This window comes from Loxodonta africana, chromosome 3 (genome assembly GCF_030014295.1).
Source record: "Loxodonta africana isolate mLoxAfr1 chromosome 3, mLoxAfr1.hap2, whole genome shotgun sequence".
NCBI lineage: Eukaryota > Metazoa > Chordata > Mammalia > Proboscidea > Elephantidae > Loxodonta > Loxodonta africana.
The window spans coordinates 207,478,062-207,497,807 of record NC_087344.1 but is presented as its reverse complement, the minus strand read 5'-3'; positions in this window follow the sequence as shown (position 1 = coordinate 207,497,807).

The window sequence follows — 19,746 nt, the reverse complement described above, 5'->3', positions numbered from 1 at the left end:
GCAGCTCTCCTCTGTCCTATAGGGTCGCTATAGTTGGAATTGACTGGATGGCAATGGGTTTGTTGTTTTGGTTTTGGTATTTTTGAAGAAACAGACTTTGGGGCCAGACATTCCTGGGTTCAAATTCTGCTCTGCCACTTACTAGCCATCTGGCCTTGGACAAATTCATCCTCAGTCTGTCCAACTGTGTGATGGGGAGAATAGAAAATATCTCTGCAGAGTGATTGTGAAAATCAGAAATCATGTACATAATAAGATTTGCAGCCTGGTACTAGGTGTGTGTCCTGCAAAGAGTAGAAACCTTGCTCCCAGCAGATAGGTGCTGCTTCTTGAAGCTTCTGGGAGGAAAAAAAAAATGAAGCTACAAGGAAAATGAAACACATGGGAAAATTAGAAACTATGGCAAATTAATCTGCTGACAGCAATACACAGCTTAAGGCTGGATGTGGCATGAAGGATCCACCTACAACACTTTTCTCAGGGTCAGAAGCATCTCTAGCTCACAGAAGTATGTGCATAGAGGAAAAACAATAGTACAGCGTCACTGACAACAACAACAACAAAAACCCAAACCCTTTGCCCTCGAGTTGGTTCTGACTCCTAACAACCTTATAGGACAGGGTAGAACTGCCCCATAGGGTTTCCAAGGAGCACCTAGTGGATTCAAACTGCTGACCTTTTGGTTAGGAGCTACAGCGCTTAACTGCTACGCCACCAGGGCTTCCATAGTGTCATAAAAAAAAAAAAGTCATAAAGGCACACTTTAAAAGAAACTTGAAATAGCTTTCAGTAATACTATTTCCAAATGTTATAATCATGCTAATTGTTTTTCTGTGACTTTATTTTTGCTGAGTACTTCAAAACCAACACATTTTTGAATTTTTATAACTCAAGATAATAGAATTGTGTCAGTGTTATAGTAGAGATCTCTTATCTAAAACCCTTGGGGCCTGATGTGCCTTGAAAGCCAGTTTTTTGAATTTTAGAAAGATAATACACTGCATATATCATATATTACCTAACACCCCTCTGGGGTCAGAGGCGTCACCCTGTAATCAAATACCTTGTATTTCTTAGTGAAACAAATGAATAATCACACCAAGTAGATTAAATGAAAAAATAAATAGCCTTATGCCAGGTCAGTTTTTGCTGCCAAATTTGTTTAAAAAAACAAAAAAAAGCAAAAACTTTCAGTTTTGCGAGTAAGGGAATATGGACCTAAATATTTTATTTTCCAGAATCAAATCCAATAATTTATATGCTATACAATATTATATTTTAAGGAGTTCTTTATATTGTTTTCCTGGTTAACTAAAGTGAAACGTAATCACTTGAGGCCATCTTCTTTATGAATCTGGTTGTCTGATGTTGATTTGGGTTTTTGCCTACCCAGAGGCTCAAAGCCAGGAGCCTTGGAGCCCAGCCTACCCAATGATGCCAGCTCGTATGGTTGATGGGGCTGAAACACCCCACTGTATCCTGGCATGTGGGTCACCCATTCTAACATCTTCATAGGGTTCCTGGTTGTAAGACCTGTGTAGCATCTGTTCTGAAGAAATTTTAGAAGGATTTAAGGAGCACGAAACTTCTTTAAAGTCTAAAACCAGCCGTTTTTGTCTGCCTAGAAATTTAATAGTTCCAAAAGTTGATGCCAGCGAACATACAAAAAAAGTGAACACACAGTTAAATAGCCTAAAGTTGGACTATCAAAAATTTAAATGTAAACTTTGTTCATCTGCTCACTTATCAAACATGTATTTGAAACCCACGTGTGCCAAAATTTGTGGTGAATGTTTAGGACAGAAAGATGACTAAATCACGGGCCCTGTCCTCGGGGAGCTCACAGTCCAGTGGGGATGATGGTAAGTAAGCAATTTGAAGTCTGCCCCCTCTTTCAAGGCTAGCTCCTTTGATCCTCCAGGTCTCCCTGAAACATCACTCTGCAAGAGGTCGGCCCTGAATATTGGTCTAAAGTCCCCACTTTATCCAGTGTCCTGCCTCTATCTAGTGCATTTTATTGTTTGAAATAATCTGGTTCATTTTTTTCATCTTCCTTCACTAGGACATAAACTCTATGAAAGCTAACTTTGTGATTCTGAAAATATTGTAAGATTTTAAGCAGGATCATAATAACATTTTAGAAAAATCATTCTGGCTGTAGTGTGGAGAAGAGGTTTTGAAGGGAGGACAAGACTGGAAAAAGAAGGCTAGTTAGGAGGCAGTTGCAGATAAGAGATTATGGTGGTCTGGGCTAGGGAATTTATACTGGATTTGAGAAGAAGGAGATGAACTCAAGAGATGAATTCAAGTGGGAGAATCCATAGGATTTGTGATGGAAGGAGAGAGGGCTGGGGAATCATAAGGGGTGCTATCCAGATTTTTTACTTAGGCAACAGGTGAGGTGGTGGTATTCTTCATGGAGAAAGGAACATAGCAAGGAAGTCAGATTTGGATCCAGAGTCAGAATGGGTGGATTTGTTGACTATGATAGCCAAGTATGGCTGCCCAATGGGAGGTTGGATAAAAGTGTCTACAGTTCAGAAGAGACAGAGATCTATTTATTTCACAGACAGTGGGGAACCACTGAAGGATTTCTGTTAGGGAAGGGGATATCACCTGACTTATATGTTAGAAAGATCTATGTGTCAGCCCTATCTAAAGGTTTAGAAGAGTAAAACTAGAGATATGGAAATTGGTGAAGATGTTATTTAAGTAACTCAGGTAAGAAAATACAAATGTCGGTAGCAGGAGGTATGGAGGAGAAGAAGAGTTTCAAGATATATTTAGAGGCTAGAATTGGAAGGAGCCCTGATGGCACAAAGGTTAAGTGCTAGGCCCCTAATCAGAAGGTTGGTGGTTCAAATCCACCTGGTGGCTCCACAGGAGGAAGACCTGGTGATCTGCTTCTGTAAAGATTATAGCCAAGAAAATCCTATGGGGCAGTTTGACTCTGTCACATGGGTTCACTGTGAGTAGGAATCAACTCATTGGCACCCAACAACAACAACAGACTTGGATGGAGTTAACGAGTAGCTGTGGGAGGGAATGAAGGAGATTAAGTCATCCTTCCAGACTTACAGCTAGGAAAATCCACTGACAAAGGGAGTGCAGAAGGAGGAGCAGGTTTCAGGGGAGATGGAAGGAGAAGATAATTCAGCTTGGGTATTTTGTTTGTGCCTATGGGGGAGATCATTAGGGGTTCTATGGGAGAGATCATTAGGGGTTCAGGACTTGTCTAGACTGGAGACATAAAATTTTAGAGTTTTCCATATATGCATGGTAGCTAAAGTTGTGGCACTAAATGTGATCACCAACAAATGATGAGAGCAAGTGAAGGATGGCGGAGAAAGAAGAGCTGGGACAGAATGAGGAACTAAAAAGTGCCAAGAGTGGTAGGAAGACTTGGAGAGCAGTAGAATACAAGTCAAGGAAAGAAAGTTTCAAGGAGGGAGTAATCAATAGTATTAGATGTTTCTGAGAGCTCAAGAGACATGGCAGAGTTGACAATTGGGCTGGTAGAGGTCCTGCACAGTGTTGGAGACCACCTGAGTGTATAGCAGTGACACCAGTCTTTTTGGTCTTATGAATTGCTCTTCTGCTCCACAGCTGGAAGATAGCACAAAGCTGAGAAAGCAGACAACTGAATTGATATCCTGAGTTGGGGTTTTTCTAGGAGGGCAACATGTAAGTTCAAGAGGGAAGATGAGTTAAAGCTTTAACGAGAGATGGATTGAAGTAAAGAATTGTATAATCTAATATGAATGCTCTTGATTGATGCATTAGTCAGGATAGGCCAGCTAAGGAACAGTCACTCTCAGAATTTCACTAGCTTAAAGTAATAAAATTTAATTCACCTTGCTGTAACAGTCTAGTGAAGATGGACAAGGATGGAGGGCATCCCTACCTCACATGGTCAGACAGGGACTTGGGAATCCTCTTCACTCTTCCAGTAGATGGGAAAGAGAAAGAAGCCCCAGAAAGGGAGGTTTTGAAGAATCAGCCTGGATGTGGCACACATGACTTTCATTCACATTCCATTGACTCGGTCATGTGGGCTCAATGAACTGCAAGGGAGATGGGGAACTATAATCTGACCAGGAGAAAAAAGAGACAAAAGATGACGCTGACTGGAAATTGAAAGGAAATGGGCAAGCCAGGGCAATGGAGGTTTTACCGAAGTCAGAGAAAATTGGTACTAGGATTAAGGGAAAGAGGCGGTAGGGTTGGAGATTGAAGTTAGTGAGATTTCGTATTTTAGGTTTAAAAAGCAAGAGAGTACCACCTGAAAGTCATAAATGTTATTGGAATAACAAAGAACAGACAATGGCAGAGGTGCTTGACAAATGATAGCTACAGATATTTGTGCAACATTGTTTTCAGAAGGTGTGTGTAGCTGAAGAAAAATGGAGATGAAGTTTCTCGATCTGAGTATGTTGAGGGTCAGGATATGTTGAGGCTGGGAGGATTGATGTGACATCTGCATGACTGATACCTCATTCTTTTAACACAAGAGTACAGCAGGAAGACACACAGCTGACATGCTCTTTGGCCCTAGACTGCAGACGTACAATGAGGAAGACTCGTTCTTTCCTTGAATAGGAAGTAGCGCAGATGTTTGCAGGAGCCTGGGTATCATTGTACCTCCTAGTCCCAGACCTATTGTTTGTTTCATTTCCCATCGATGTGCCTTGTATTGCTTTAACGTTATATTGGAGTGGGAAATTTGGCTTTCCCAAGCTTACAGGTCTCCAGATAACTAGGTTTTCAACCTTAAATTGTAGACTGCAAGCAAAAAAGAGCTTTCTTATCAAAGCGGGTTTCTTCTTCCTCTGCTGTCTGAAAGCTAAGGTCAATGGACACTAGTCTGTTTTTCTTATGACCCTCTACAGGTCTTGAAAATTGTCAACCCACCCTAAAATCCTGAAATTCCTATCAAGTCCCCTAGTTTTTCAGCCTCTGTAAATACATGGTTTAAGCCTAGTGTTAAAAGAGGTGAGAGTTTAGTCAGCTGTTTTACTAATGGGTAACAATGATTTCCACCTTCTTAGCCTAAGATAGGAAACCCTGGTGGCGTAGTGGTTAAGAGCTATGGCTGCTAACCAAAAAGTTGGTGGTTCAGATCCACCAGGTGCTTCTTGGAAACCCTAGAGGGCAGTTCTACTCTGTCCTTTAGGGTCACTATGAGTCGAAATCGACTCGACGGCAACTGGTTTGGTTTTTGTTTGGTTAGACTGAGACAGGAAATCTTGGTGGCGTAGTGGTTAAGTGCTACGGCTGCTAATCAAAAAGTCAGCAGTTCGAACCCACCAGGCACTCTTGGAAACTCTATGGGGCAGTTCTGCTCTGTCCTACAGGGTCGCTATGAGTTGGAATTGAGCCTAAGATAGAGGACTCCTCACAGCCCTCCCACCTTCTTCCTCCTCTCAGCCAATTCCAGTTTAGGGTCTGTTACTCTTAACCCCCACCATCGCCCCACTTCCTAGTCCCAATAGCTTTATCAGTTAGGATTCTTTGAGATATGAGTTTCAGAAAACTCAACTTAAGTGACCTTGTAGAAAAGGAATTTATTAGTTTACATAATTGAACATTTCAGGGATAGAGTAAGTGCTGTTTAATCCATGGCTCAACAGTGTCATGATGAACTGGTTCCTTTCTTTCCATTATTTGGTTTTGCTTCTTTGTTGTTTGCTCCATTCTTGGGCCCCAAGCAGTTGCAAGATGACCTCCAGCAGCTTCCAGGGGATTTCCTTCCTGGTTTGAATCCAAAAGAAATAAATGAGTCTTGCTCCCAGAATTCTTTAAAAAAACTCATGAGGTTCACTCTGATTGGACTGATTTGGATCATGTGCTCATTCCTGAACCAATCCTGGTGGCTAGTGAATGAGATGCACTGATTGGGTTAGGCCAGGATCATGTGGGACTGGGGTGGCTCCTCACCAGATCACATGGACTGGAAGTGGGGCAGGCTGCCTCTCTACCTGAAAGTCAGAGCTGCTGTTAGAAGAAGACTAGGCACCAGAGGAGGTGCACCACAGATGACTGGTATAAGGACTTGCTGAGCATTGTTTTCAGAACAGTTTAATTTGGATTGTAGGATTCTTGTGTATGTTGTCTTCTTGAAGGAATGTAAGACGGCTAACACCTTATTAAAGCCCATGGTTCATTTATTGATTAAATTTAATGATTTTTTCCAATTCATCCTCTGGTTTTTTCCACTTCCCTCCTTTCCCCCTCCTCCTTTATATTGATTATACTAGATTGACAGGCAATCCAGTGAAATGGCTCAGAGCTGGGACTGTGAAGTCACTGTATAACCCTGAGCAAATTGTTCAACCTTTCTGTTTGTTAGGTGTCTAATCTGTAAAAGGCTGATAATCGTAATCAGATCATAGGTGGCTGTGAGGCTTAAATGAGATAATACAAGTTAGATATCTACAGGGACTGGCTGATATTAAAAAAAAAACTGATATTAAGTGCTATATAAAGTGCTTGCTGCTGTTATTATTACTACTATTATTCTTACTTTGGACATGTTGTCAGGAGGAATCAGTCCCTGGAGAAGCACATCATACTTGGTAAAACAGAGAGTCAGCAGAAAAAAGGAAGACGCTCAATGAAATGAATTGACACAGTGGCTGCAACAATGGGCTCAAACACAGCAACAATCGTGAGGATGGCGCAGGACTGGGCAGTGCTTTGTTCTGTTGTGCATTGGGTCACTATGAGTCAGAACTGATTCCAGGGCACCCAACAACAACAAAAACTATTGTTATCATTATGTACTTTTTATTATTCTGTTAGATTTCAAGGAAAATAATAACTGGATTGCTTTTACTTTCTAATTGAGCATCCCTCCCCTTCCCCACCCCCTGTGAGGCGATTGCCACTAAACAACAATGATATCTGCATATTCTGTGTTCACCTTTACTTTGCAAAGCCTGACACCCAAAAGATGCTCAGCAAATACCTCTTTGTAAAAACAGCTTGGAGGCAGTGGCTAACCTCCTCCAACTTCACCAGGGGAAAGGAGAACCAAGATCAAAAGTACAAGGCTGACTCCCATGAGGTGGAGGCCAGACAAGCCTGCTGTATCCTCCATCTTTACCAATTCTGACACCAACCGCCCCTCGCACAGTACTCTCTACTTCTCTGCTGGGTTTGATATTAATTGCAATGGCCACACAAAACTAACAGCATACTCATGATTATGGGGTTTATTAGGGAAGTAACAGTTTACAATTCAGGCTTAGGAACACTCCGGATACACTTCTTCCTTCAGGACAGCCTCATCCCAGCTGTGCTCCCAAGTATGCTCGCAGGCCCTCATCTTTCTCTTTCCGTGGGCCAGGAACCCCACTACACCATCTCCTGCTGCTGGGTCTCTGCCGCACCACTTCTCAAAGCCTTAAGGGTTATAGCTCTCTCTCTGCTTCGGATTTCCATCTGATCTGGTCAGATTCTCCAAAAGTCATCTCGTCTTCACCCTTTCTGGCCTCTGACAAAAATAGCCCCTTGCTCTGAGCGTCAGGAGGTATGAGCATAATAAAACATCTAAGAGACTTTAGGTCCATCCACTGTACTCCCATCCAGCAGTGCCTCCCCCTTAGTCCACTCTTTGGTAATTACAACTTCTACAATTACAGTTTTTACAATCACAACTAACCCTGTTAACAGTTAGCACTCACAGGTGAATCATATAATCCTATCGGCATCTCCCCCCACCGTCTCTTCCCCAGACCCATCAGGAGAAGAAAAATGTATTCAGTGAGGATCCTCCCTTGTCCCCCTCATTTAAGGTAAGCACATTTATGTAAGCTAGCCACTTCATGCCTTTATCTGTCCCCTGTTTTAGATAGCCAGTGCTTAAATTGCCCATCCCTATCTAACCAGTACTCTGAGGAGTCAGGCATGTTCATCGGTCTTGAAGAATCTTCAGTTCCAGGTGGAACTTTGAGCATCTGCATCCACAAGCAAAGTCAAGTCCAGAGCAAGCCATAAAATTGCAGCAGTCTACACCAGCTCACAGTATCAAACATCTTTTTCTTCTTTTGGTGGGGTTCTTGTCAGTTCATCCCTAGCCATCCAAGCTAGGTCACAATGGGTAGTAGCCTCAGGCTCCAGTATTCTCACATACTTCTCAGCACTTCAGACAGCCCCTTCACACACTCTCATCCATAGACCCCTTGGGCTAGGTCAACAGGTTCCACCTGTAAACTTAGGAGTCTGTACAACTCCATTTACTTCCAGCCAGCCCTTGCTCTTACTCATTCCTAGCCCCTGTGGGTTGGGTCAACGACTGCCAGTGGAACATGTCCAGACTCAGTCCATCTCGTCATTGCTGCACTTCCCCCATTTCTACTCGTTGAGTGGGCCCAGGTGGTCACTACAAGTGAGCAGACCGAGCTATCTACTCGCTGGCTCCCTTTAACTTGCAGTCCTGGAAGAGGGTTCTTTCCAATAGGCACTGACTTTTCTTGCCACGATGCATCCAACAGCAAACCACTTGCTTGAAATTAAAAAGCAAAACAGCCACTTTTTTCCCTGTAAGTTCTTCCTTCAAATGCAAATCTTCTGTTCTCTCAGCAGTTCTAGGTGGTGCTGCATGTCTTTTCAAATGGAAATCTCAGTGGGGCTCAGGTTTTCTACCTCAGACCCAATCTGTACACAGGGTTACTGCATTCAAACTAACAGCCTGTGTTTCCTTCAGTCAAATCCTGGTTCCCATTTTAGCATATCTAATCAAGTATTGTCTGAGGGCGGAGTTACACATTCTCTATAATCTGTAATACCCAATATTCATTTCTAGCCTATCTTTAGGTCTGCTTTACAACATTAGGTAGGAGAAACATTCAATATTCATAATACATTCAGATAAACGCATAACTCTAAACACATAACTGTTTTAAAACATTCCAGTTTATTCTTCTCTGTGCCTTAACTGTCTTCCCATTCATATGCATATGGCCTTGGGCCTTTGGCTGGGTGGAATGGCTGGGTGGAACCAGAAGACTCTGGCCCCCTATCAATCATTTTGTTTATCTGGCCTGGCTTTTACCTCAGGCCACTCCAGCTGGGGCTTTTCTCCCTTCAGCTGCAGCATAACCTTCCCTTCAGCCATTACCAGTAACAACAACCAAAGTAAGCATCTAAGAATCAAAAGTTTCACTTCCTAAGCCCCTTCCTTCTTTCTCTTACTAATTCCATGCTTTCAAGAGTCTGGAGCCATTGCAAAGGATCCCACTTCTGACACCAACTGTAAAAACAACATGGGGGCAGTGTCTGACCTCCTCCAACTTCACCAGGGGGAAGGAAAACCAAGATCCACAGCACAAGACCAACTCTCATGAGGTGGAGCCTAGACAATCCTCCTCTCTCTGCCATCTTTACCAATTCTGACACCAACCATTCCTCACACAGCACTCTGTATTTCTCTGCTGGGTTCAATAATTCATTGCAATGGCCACACGGAACTCACAGATCATGCTTATAAATATGGGGTGTATTAGAGAAGTAACAGTTACAATTCAGGCCCAGGAACACTCAGAGATACAGTTCTTCCATCAGGACAGCCTCTTCCCAGCTATGCTTACAGGCACACCTCTCCCTGTCTCTGGGTCTCTGCCCAAAGGCACTCAGCTTCCTCTCTCCATGGACCAGGAAGCCCACTACTCCATCTCCTGCTGCTGGGTCTCTCCTGCCAGCACTTCTCAGTGCCTTCAGGGTTACAGCTCACTCTCTCTTTTGGTCTCCTGCTTCCAGGAGCTTCTCAGCACAGGGATCCTGGACCCAATGGACACACTTTTTCCTCCTGCTTGTTCTTCCTTGGTGGTGGTGAGATCTTCCTCTCTGCTCTGGAACTGCCTCTCTTTTAAGGCAAAACTGACCAGTCCCCTTGGTGGGCCACATTACTCTGTTACACAGTCCCACCCAATCATCTGGGTGGGACTCCTAAATGAATGAATGAAAAGTGAAGTGTTTCTATTAATCATATTTTCTTAATGACTGGTTTTTAACAAATATAACACTTGAAAAACTTTAGATATGAATGGCATACATTTTTTAATTAAAATTTAGTAAATATTTTTTAAAAGGTCATATATTTAATTGAAGATGTTTTTCCAATTAAAAAAGTAATGCTGGTAAACTTACCTTGAGATTATTCATTTAGGGCATATTCACCTTTACTCAGTACATGAGGGTAATGATTCTGTTTTTCCAACAGTTATGGTTAATGGATTAATTTTTGAGAACAATGTTCTGAGTATAAAACAAGAAAAGTGCACCCCCCCCACCAATATTTTGACAAGCTCCTTCAGGCTATAAGAAGATGAAAGCAATTCAAAGGTCCTTGCAGTTTAATATGCATTTTTAATGGACGTTCTAAATGTTTAGAGCCAGCTATCCGCTCTTTATTAAGTTCTTTTAATTAGGTAAAAAAAAAAAAAAAAACAGTTAATGGAAGAGTTGAATAAATGTTGGCCTATCTCTCTTTTGATCTTCAGGGTAGTCAGTTTTAACGAAAACCCTATCAATGCTCGTGTTTGTTTTTAAAGACTAAGTGGAAAAATTAAGAATTCTCAAAGATTTGTAGCAAGGTATGGTTCATTGGTAGAATTCTTTCATTCACGCAGGAGACCCGGTTTGATTCCCAGCCAGTGCTCCTCATGTGTAGCCACCACCTGTCTGTCAGTGGCAGCTTACATGTTACTGTGATGCTGAACAGATTTCAGTGGGGTTTCCAGACTAAAACAGACTAGGAAGGTAGGCCTGGTGGTCTGCTTCTGAACAGCAGCCATTGCAAGCCCTGTGGATCACAATGGTCTGTTCGGCAACCCATCATGGGATGGTGCAGGACAGGGAAGTATTGAGTTCCATTGTATACAGGGACACCCTGAGTTGGGGGCCGACTCTACAGCTGTTAACAACAACACAATAATAAGGATATATTTTTAAAATATATAATGCCTACGAGTATTCATTTTCTTTGTCAGCAACAAAATTTAAGTGCATTTTTTATTAGGTGTTTTGGATAGCTTTGCATATGTAAAATTATGCAGTTCAAGTCAGTGGGAATATAATTTGACACGCTAACATGTGTCCCTATCACAGCTATTCTAGAATGTACCTTATATGTAAAATAAGGCCCATTATTCTTAGCTGTGTTTCTTCCTGTTGGGGTAGTGTAGTGGCCTGTTGCCACTTAGCCTGACATTTAAACCCTTAAATTTATAAACTAAATGCTAACCATTCTGGGACTGCTGTTTTCCTTAGCCCCCTAAAGGTTTTTTCTTTTCTTCCCTTCCCCTCCCTTCCCTTCCTTTTCTCTTCTTCTTTCTCTCCCTTTTTTAACAAATGGTTTGTTGTAACAACACTTTACCTACGCATTAGCTATATAACATGCTGATGTATCTTAATTGTTTATAAAACTAAGACTTTGTAAATTAAAACATTGGAGCTTTAAAAGATATTTTCTTTTTTAATCTGTTTTGAGAAAATTCTGATGCCTTCTGTTGTTGAGATAAAGCAGTCCTGTGCTCACTATACCTCTGCACAGTGCTGTTAACAGATTACTTTGGTTAGTCATTTTTTTGAAGATGATTTCCTGAGAATTTACCTATTTTCCTAAAACCTTTGTAGTTTATTAATAATTTATGATGAGGAAAATATTAAACATTCAGCACTTTTTAATGGTAATATGCCACCTCCCTTATTTCTCATTCATTTTTTGCCTATTCCCCTCTCCAGTCTCAGACCACCCCTCAAGAAAGAGCAGGGTGGAGTGGGGGGGAGGTAGTGGGGAGAGGAGAAAACAGAGAGAGAGATTGGGCCAGCGAAGGTGAGATTCACAAACATGGTGTGGAGCTGTAAATCCATTTGAAGGTTTGGCTATTTACATTTTTAAAACCAGCCAACTAGAAAAGTTGTTATCTACCAAAAAAGATGTCAGGAGAGGAATGGCTGTCCACAGCCATCAATTCTGTAGAAACCGTAACAGTGGCCTTCAGTGAGGAGCTGTTTGAAGTGCTTTATACACATGGATTCATTAGCTCCTCCCACTAAGCCCGCGTGGTTAAAAAAAAAAAAAAATCCTTATTATCCTGGTTTTACAGAGAAGGAAACTGAGGCGTGAAGAGGCCGAGTAATATCCCTGGTCACACAGTTTATAAATGACAGCACCAGTGTGGGGATCCAGACAGTTGGAATCCAGACCTTGTTTTCTTAACCACCGTTTAAGCACTGCCTCGGATGGTATATAAAGCGCATCAGGAATCTCATTTAATAGTCTCAATTACGGCAAGTCACATCATTTAAATTCACTCACTATTATTTTTACCACTTCCTCAAAAATTTTCTTATACTAAAGCTATTAAAAAAAAAAAAAAGCTATTAGATCCTGAAAAAAAAATGAACGTGGTCTGGTATAAATTAATCTGATTAACAATGTAAAAGTATAATAGCTATTAGAATCTGTTGTCCTTTAATCCCCTAATTCTATGAAAATATCTCCAGAGGGGCCAGTCAACAGCTGATAAAATACAACAGCCATTGTTTTAATACAACAGAGAGTGGAGTCCATGAAAACCATATGTAGTGAAATGTATGGCCTGCTAATTTGTTCTGCATCTTTTTGATGTCTGTCTGTTATGATTTTTTTTTCTAGAAAATACACAGATATTATTACTATATTTTTACAGTCAAGTTGCATCTTAATTGAGGGTTTAGGGTTTAAGATCAGTGTGGAGAAAATCCTGTCTAATGAAAATTACCTTGTGATATCCCTTCAGTAGTCAGAATAATGGCCCCTGCACTTCTGCTGTGGTCTTTCCTTGGGGAGTAGAGGCTTGGTCTTGTTTTACCAGGAGAGAGGGTAACTGGGTAGGTGAAGGGTTTTCTCCTCCTGCCTGTGTCCAGCTGTCCCACAACTCCCTCCCTCACCCTGCCTGCTTCTCTTTTCCTCCCTCTGTCTCTCTTGTTCCCTCAGCTCTCTTTCCAACAAAGTGTGGTATGTTTGATTTCAAGTAAACTGAATGCCTGTATGATTTGAATTCCGTGGAATTTTTATAGCCTCTTTTAGTTTTAATGTCACATATTGGAGAACTTATTATTTCATTAACCTCTGTTACTTCAGACCTGAACATGCCCGCCGCTCTTGGCTGTTTTTAATGTTTATGGACATTGGGATCGTATCAGTTCTCTTGGTCCTGGATGAGTAGGTCTCACCGTTTTAATCTCCACTCTTTTACATACTGTGCGCTCCTCCTCCCTGGACAGGGAGCTTTCACTTTATTTTTGCCCAGACACGTGGGTGGAGGGTTGCTATTTCAGCCTACACCAAAAGTTGCCGGTTTTCTCCCTCTGGGTGGAGCCATCACTGGCCAAGCCCGTAGCCCTCCCCCTACTCCTTCGGTTACTAAGCAGTGCCAGTCTGTAGCTCCTGGGTATCACACCCGCGTTTACAGCAGCCTCATTGTAGGAAGGCTGCGCACGTTTCCATCCTTCGCCAGCTAGCTCATCTAGGTGTTTGGGCAGAAACTTTTTCCGTAGTTGGTAAGGATAGACACTGACACCTGAGCTGTCACCTAGGAAAGCCCAGGTTACTCCTGAGCTTCTCTAGTTCTTGCTTCCTTGCCTTATATACAATGTATAGCTAATTGAGCACAAAGTGTCGACGTGGCTATTTTAAACCTGTAATTTTCATTTGCTACACAAAAAATACATGAATATATTCTCATTGTGAAAAAAATTAAGTGATTCAGATAAAGTAAATATGCCCTGGACCCCTCCCAACCCCATTCACCTCCACAGGGGTAAACCAGCGTTATCATTTCAGAGCACACGTTGTTGTTGTTAGCTGTACTCGGTCAGCCCCAACTCATGGCGACTTCATGCACAGTGGGATTGGATTGTTGTGATCCCTGGGGTTTTCACTGGCTGCTTTTCAGAAATAGATCTCCAGGCCTTTCTTCCTAGCCTGTCTTAGTCTGAAAGCTCTGCTGAAACTTGTTCAGCATCACTGACAGATGAGTGGTGTCTGCATTTGAGGTGCACTGGCTGGGGACCAAAGCTGGATCTCCCTCATGGAAGGCAAGAATTCTACCACTAAACGACCTCTGTCCTCATATATATGCACACAGTGCTGTATATTCTATTTTATATAGTTTTTGATAATTGGATGGAAAGAGTAATCTGTTGTTTTGATTTGCATTTCACTTATTGCAGCTTACTGAGCATTCTTTCATGTATTTAATAGACATTTATGTGTCTCTTTTCTTAGGATATGTCTGCTCAAGTCCTTTATCCCTTTTGGAGGACTGTTGTTTTTTTTTTCTTAGTGATTTTTAGGATATTTTTATAGTCTAGGTATTAATTTTATGCATATTACATACAGTGCAAGTATTTCCTGATTTTTTTTGGTCACTTTATCTTAACTTTATCGTGCATTATAAAATAAAAGGCTATAATTTTGATTTTGGCAAATTTTTTTTTCAATTTTTGTGGCCTTTATATTTTACCTTACTTATATTTTCTTCTAATAGTTGTATAAATTTTTATGTTTAATGTGAAAATGAAATCATTTTCCTGCTGATCATATACTTCTATCCTCTTAAACCACAGCCACTTTTGACCACTCACCAGCTATGGGCAGGTTACTTAATATCTTGGTGTCTCAGTTTCCCCATTTACCAAAGGGATGTGGTCACTGTATCTAGGTTTGTTGTGAGGATTAAACACATTAGTTTATATGAGGCATTGAGAGCAGTGCTTTGCACATTGTAACAACTCAGTAACGATCAGCTGTTATTAATATGAAAAATTTTATTCTAAGATAGTAAATTTCAATGATATCACCATTGGTTTGCGATGCTTCCTTGATCACATAATTATGTTAACAATAATAGTGTCATAATCCTAGCAGCTCATGTTTATTGACAGCCGACTCTACTGGGCGTTTCCCTAAGTGTGTTGCATACATCAACTCATGCAATTCTATAACAACCCTATGAAATAGGTTCTGTTATGTCTCCTGCTTTATAAATGGTATTACTGAAGCTTAGAAAATTTATATAGTTCACCCTAGGTTATAAATGTATGTGGCAGAATTCTGATCTAGTCTGGGTCAAAGATGAGCTCTTAACCTACAGTTTGTATCTGGATTGTTTACCTTGTCCATCCATCTGTTGATTTTTGTACAGTGACATGCTTTTTTTTTTTTAATGCTAGCTTTTTAAAGAAAATTTTTATTGTGTTTTAGCAGAAAGTTTACAGCGCAAATTAGTTTTCCATTCAAAAATTTATACACAGACTGCTGGGAAGGCGGGACCAAGATGGCTGACTAGGCAGAAGCTTCCACTGAACCCTCTTGCAACAAAGACTCAAAAAAACAAGTGAATCACTTACATACATGAAAATCTACGAACTCTGACCATCAAACACAGAACTAAGGAATTGACTTGAGTGACAGGGGAGCGAGAGACTACGTGCTGAAGCAGCAACCAGTTCTGGAGCCTGGTATGGCACGCCCCAGGCCTGAGCCCTTGGTGCAGTGCTTTGGTGCCATTTGGTGCCAGAGCACTGGGGCTGATTGTGGCTTCCTAAGACAAGGCAAGCACAGGATGCAGCCCTAAACCCCTGGGGCAATCTAGATAGGGACCCAGCTAGCACATGTAGGCTACACACCAACGTGGCTGACAGGGGAATGAGAGACCGTGCAGAAGCACCAGCTGGTTCTGGAGCCTGGCACACAGTGCCCCAGCTCTGATCCCTTGGTGCTGGGCTTTGGAGCAAGTGCAGCGGGGCTGATAGTGGCTTCCCGAGACAAGGGAAACACAAGACACCGCCCTAACCCCCAGGGGCAATCAACATGGGGACCCAGCCAGCACACACAGGCTACAAACCAACCTGAGTGACAGGGGAGTGAAGGACTGTGCAGAAGCAGCCCCCCAGCCCTGATCCCTTGGTGTTGGGCTTTGGAGCTAGTGTGTTGGGGCTGATGGTGGCTTCCTGAGACAAGGCAAGCATGGGATGCAGCCCTAACCCCCTGGGGCAATCTCAGTGGGGACCCAGCCAGCACACACAGGCTACATACCTCTCTGGAATCTCAGATAAAACAGCCCTCACCAAACGAGATAAGTGATTTTGTCTATTTTACTGTGCTACTCTCCCCTACCTATCCGATCCCTCCCCTCCCTGCCCCAGCCGGCTTCATTAACATTCAAATTCCCTGGGCCAGAGAGAAGTGCTCTGCATTTTTTTTCTCTCTAACTCATTCTCCTGTCCTGGGAAAAGCAGCAATTAACAATCAGGGGAAAAGTCCTTTCCTGACTTCCCTAAACTGGAATAACAGTACAGAAGCAGCTCCATCCAGGCATAAGAGATCCACAGCCTTTGGCTTTCACCCCTACAGGGAACTAGGTGGCCATTATAATGCAAAGGCAATTCTGTTAGAGATCTGATTGTAATTGTTTCAGCTGAGCAGTGGAGAGGCAGGTTTTGGAGGTCTGATACCACTCTACCTATTAAACAGAGCCCTCACTGACCCCCAGCAGGGGACTGAGGGCTGAGGCTCCATCCACACCGCCTAGCCACCTGCTAAAGGGATCTGAGGATAGTGGTGCCTACCAGCCTTTAGAGGTACAAGCATTGGGTACCTAAGGTACAGCTGTGGAGCCCACCCACCAGAGTGCTCTAGAAAACAGAGACGTTCCTTCCTCATTGGCACTTGGGAGAAGGCTGTCAGCACCCTGCCCTCCTCAGGGTGTGCAGGGTGTGACCCCCTGCCACTACTAGAAACTGATGCATACAACCACTGCCACTACTCCTCTAAGATAGTAGGTGAGAGCCTACACCACACACTAGGTGACCCACTATCAGGACACGTGAGCTGATTCTTTTTAAGAATCGTGAATGGACTCACAGGCTCATATACCTGGTAACAGCTCAAACCAGCTGGTAACAGGGCATAAGTAATTCAAAGGCTCCAACAATCAAGTTAGTGCGCTCTAGCAGCTCATCCGGGTATATTGAAACAAACAAAACAAGAAGATAAGATTCAGTGAGCAAATATAGAATAAATCATTACAATAACTTATAGATGGCTTGGAGACAGCAGTCGATATCAAATCACATAAAGATGCAGACCATGATTGCTTCTACAAACCCCCAAATCAGAGAATCAAGACCTTTCCCAGATGAAGATATATTCCTGGAATTGCCAGATGTAGAATATAAAAGACTAATATACAGAAAGTTTCAAGACATCAGGGATGACCTCAGAAATGAAATAAGGCAATCTACAGAAAAAGCCAAGGGACAGATAAAGCAGTTGAAGAAATCAAAAAGCTTATTCAAGAACATAGTGAAAAATTTAAAAAGCTGCAAGACTCCAAAGAGAGACAGCATTCAGAAATTCAAAAGATTAACAATAAAATTACAGAATTAGACAACTCAATAGGAAGTCAGAGGAGTAGAATTGAGGAATTGGAATGCAGAATTGGGGAGATGGAAGATAAGGCAATTTGGCACCAATATATTTGAAGAAAAATCAGATACAAGAATTTAAAAAAATGAAGAAACCCTAAGAATTATGTGGGACTCTATCAAGAAGAATACTTGCATGTGACTGGAATTCCAGAACAGGGAGGGATAACAGAAAATACAGAGAGAATAGTTGAAGATCTGTTGGCAGAAAACTTCGCTGGCATTGTGAAAGATGAAAGGATATCTATCCAAGATGCTCATCGAAGCCCATGCAAGATTGATCCAAAAAGAAAATCACGAAGACTTATTATCATCAAACTTGCCAAAACCAAGGAAAAAGAGAAAATTTTAAAAGCAGCCAGGGATAAGTGAAAAGTCACCTACAAAGGAGAATCAATAAGACTAATTTCAGACTACTCGGCAGAAATCATGCAGGCAAGAAGGCAATGAGATGACAAATATAGAGCACTGAAGGAGAAAAATTGCCAACTAAGAATCATATATCCAGCAAAACTCTCTCACAAGTATGAAGGTGAAATTAAGTCATTTACAGATAAATACAAGCTTAGAGAATTTGGAAAAACCAAACAAAAGCTACAAGAATTACTAAAGGAAATTCTTTGGTCAGAAAATTAATATCAACACAACACAAGGACACAGAACAGAACATCCTGATATCAACTCATAGGGAAATCACAAAAACAAAATAAGATTAATAAAAAAAAATTCTCAAAACAGGGAATCATTGATGTCATTATGTAAAAGATGACAATAATCAATAAAGAGGTACTGAATACAGGAGGCATAGATCTTCCATATGGAGAGGAAGTAAAGGCAATATAGGGCGATACAAGTTAGCTTTTTACTTAGGAAAATAGGGGTAAATATTAAGGTAACCACAAAGAGGAGTAACAATTCCATATTTCAAAATAAAAACCAAGATAATCATAATGATTGAGGGAAAATCAACTACAATGAAAATGAAGAACACACAATTTACAAAGAAAAACTTTTCAGCACAAAAAAGTAAGTGGAAAAATGAAATTGTCAACAACACACAAAAAAAAGGTATCAAAATGACAGCACTGAACTCATAAAAATTACGCTGAATGTGAATGGACTAAATGCACCAATAAAGAGACAGAGAGTTGCAGATTGGGTAAAAAAAATAATCCAGCTGTATGCTGCCTACAAGAGACACACCTTAGAATTAGAGACACAAACAAACTAAAACTCAAAGGATGGAAAAAATATATCAAACAAACAACAATCAAAAAAGAGCAGGAGTGGCAGTTTCAATTTCTGACAAAATAGACTTTAAAGTTAAATCCACCACAAAAGATAAAGAAGGAAACTATATAATGATTAAAGGGACAATTTACCAGGAAGATGTAACCATATTAAATATTTATGCACCCAATGACAGGGCTGCAAGATACATAAAACAAACTCTATCAGCATTGAAAAGTGAGATAGACACCTCCACAATTATAGCAGGAGTCTTTAACATACCACTTTTGGTGAAGGACAGGACATCCCTAGTAAGAAGCTCAGTAAAGACATGGAAGATCTAATTGCCAAACTCAACCAATTTGACCTCATAGACTTATACAGAACACTCCACCCAAAAGCAGCCAAATATACTTTCTTTTCTAGTGCACATGGAACAGTCTCTAGAATAGACCACATATTAGGTCATAAAGCAAGACTTTGCAGAATGCAAAACACCAAAATATTACACAGCATCTTCTCAGACCATAGACCATAAAAGTAGAAATCAATAACAGAAAAACCAGGGAAAAGAAAGCAAATACTTGGAAACTGAACAATATACTGCTCAAAAAAGACTGGGTTATAGAAGACATTAAGGAGGGAATAAAGAAATTCATAGAATCCATTGAGAATGGAAACACTTCCTATCAGAACCTTTGGGACACAGCGAAAGCAGTGCTCAGAGGTCAATTTATATCAATAAATACACACATACAAAAAGAAGAAAGAGCCAAAATCAAAGAACTGTCCCTACAACTTGAACAAATAGAAAGAGAGCAACAAAAGAGACATCAAGCACCAGGAGGAAACATATAATAAAAATTACAGCAGAATTAAATTAATTAGAGAACAGAAAAACAATTGAAAGAGTTAACAAGACCAAAGCTGGTTCTTTGAAAAAAATCGACAAACTATTGGCCAGACTGACTAAAGACATACAGGAAAGGAAACAAATAACCCGAATAAGAAATGAGATGGGTGACATTATAACAGACC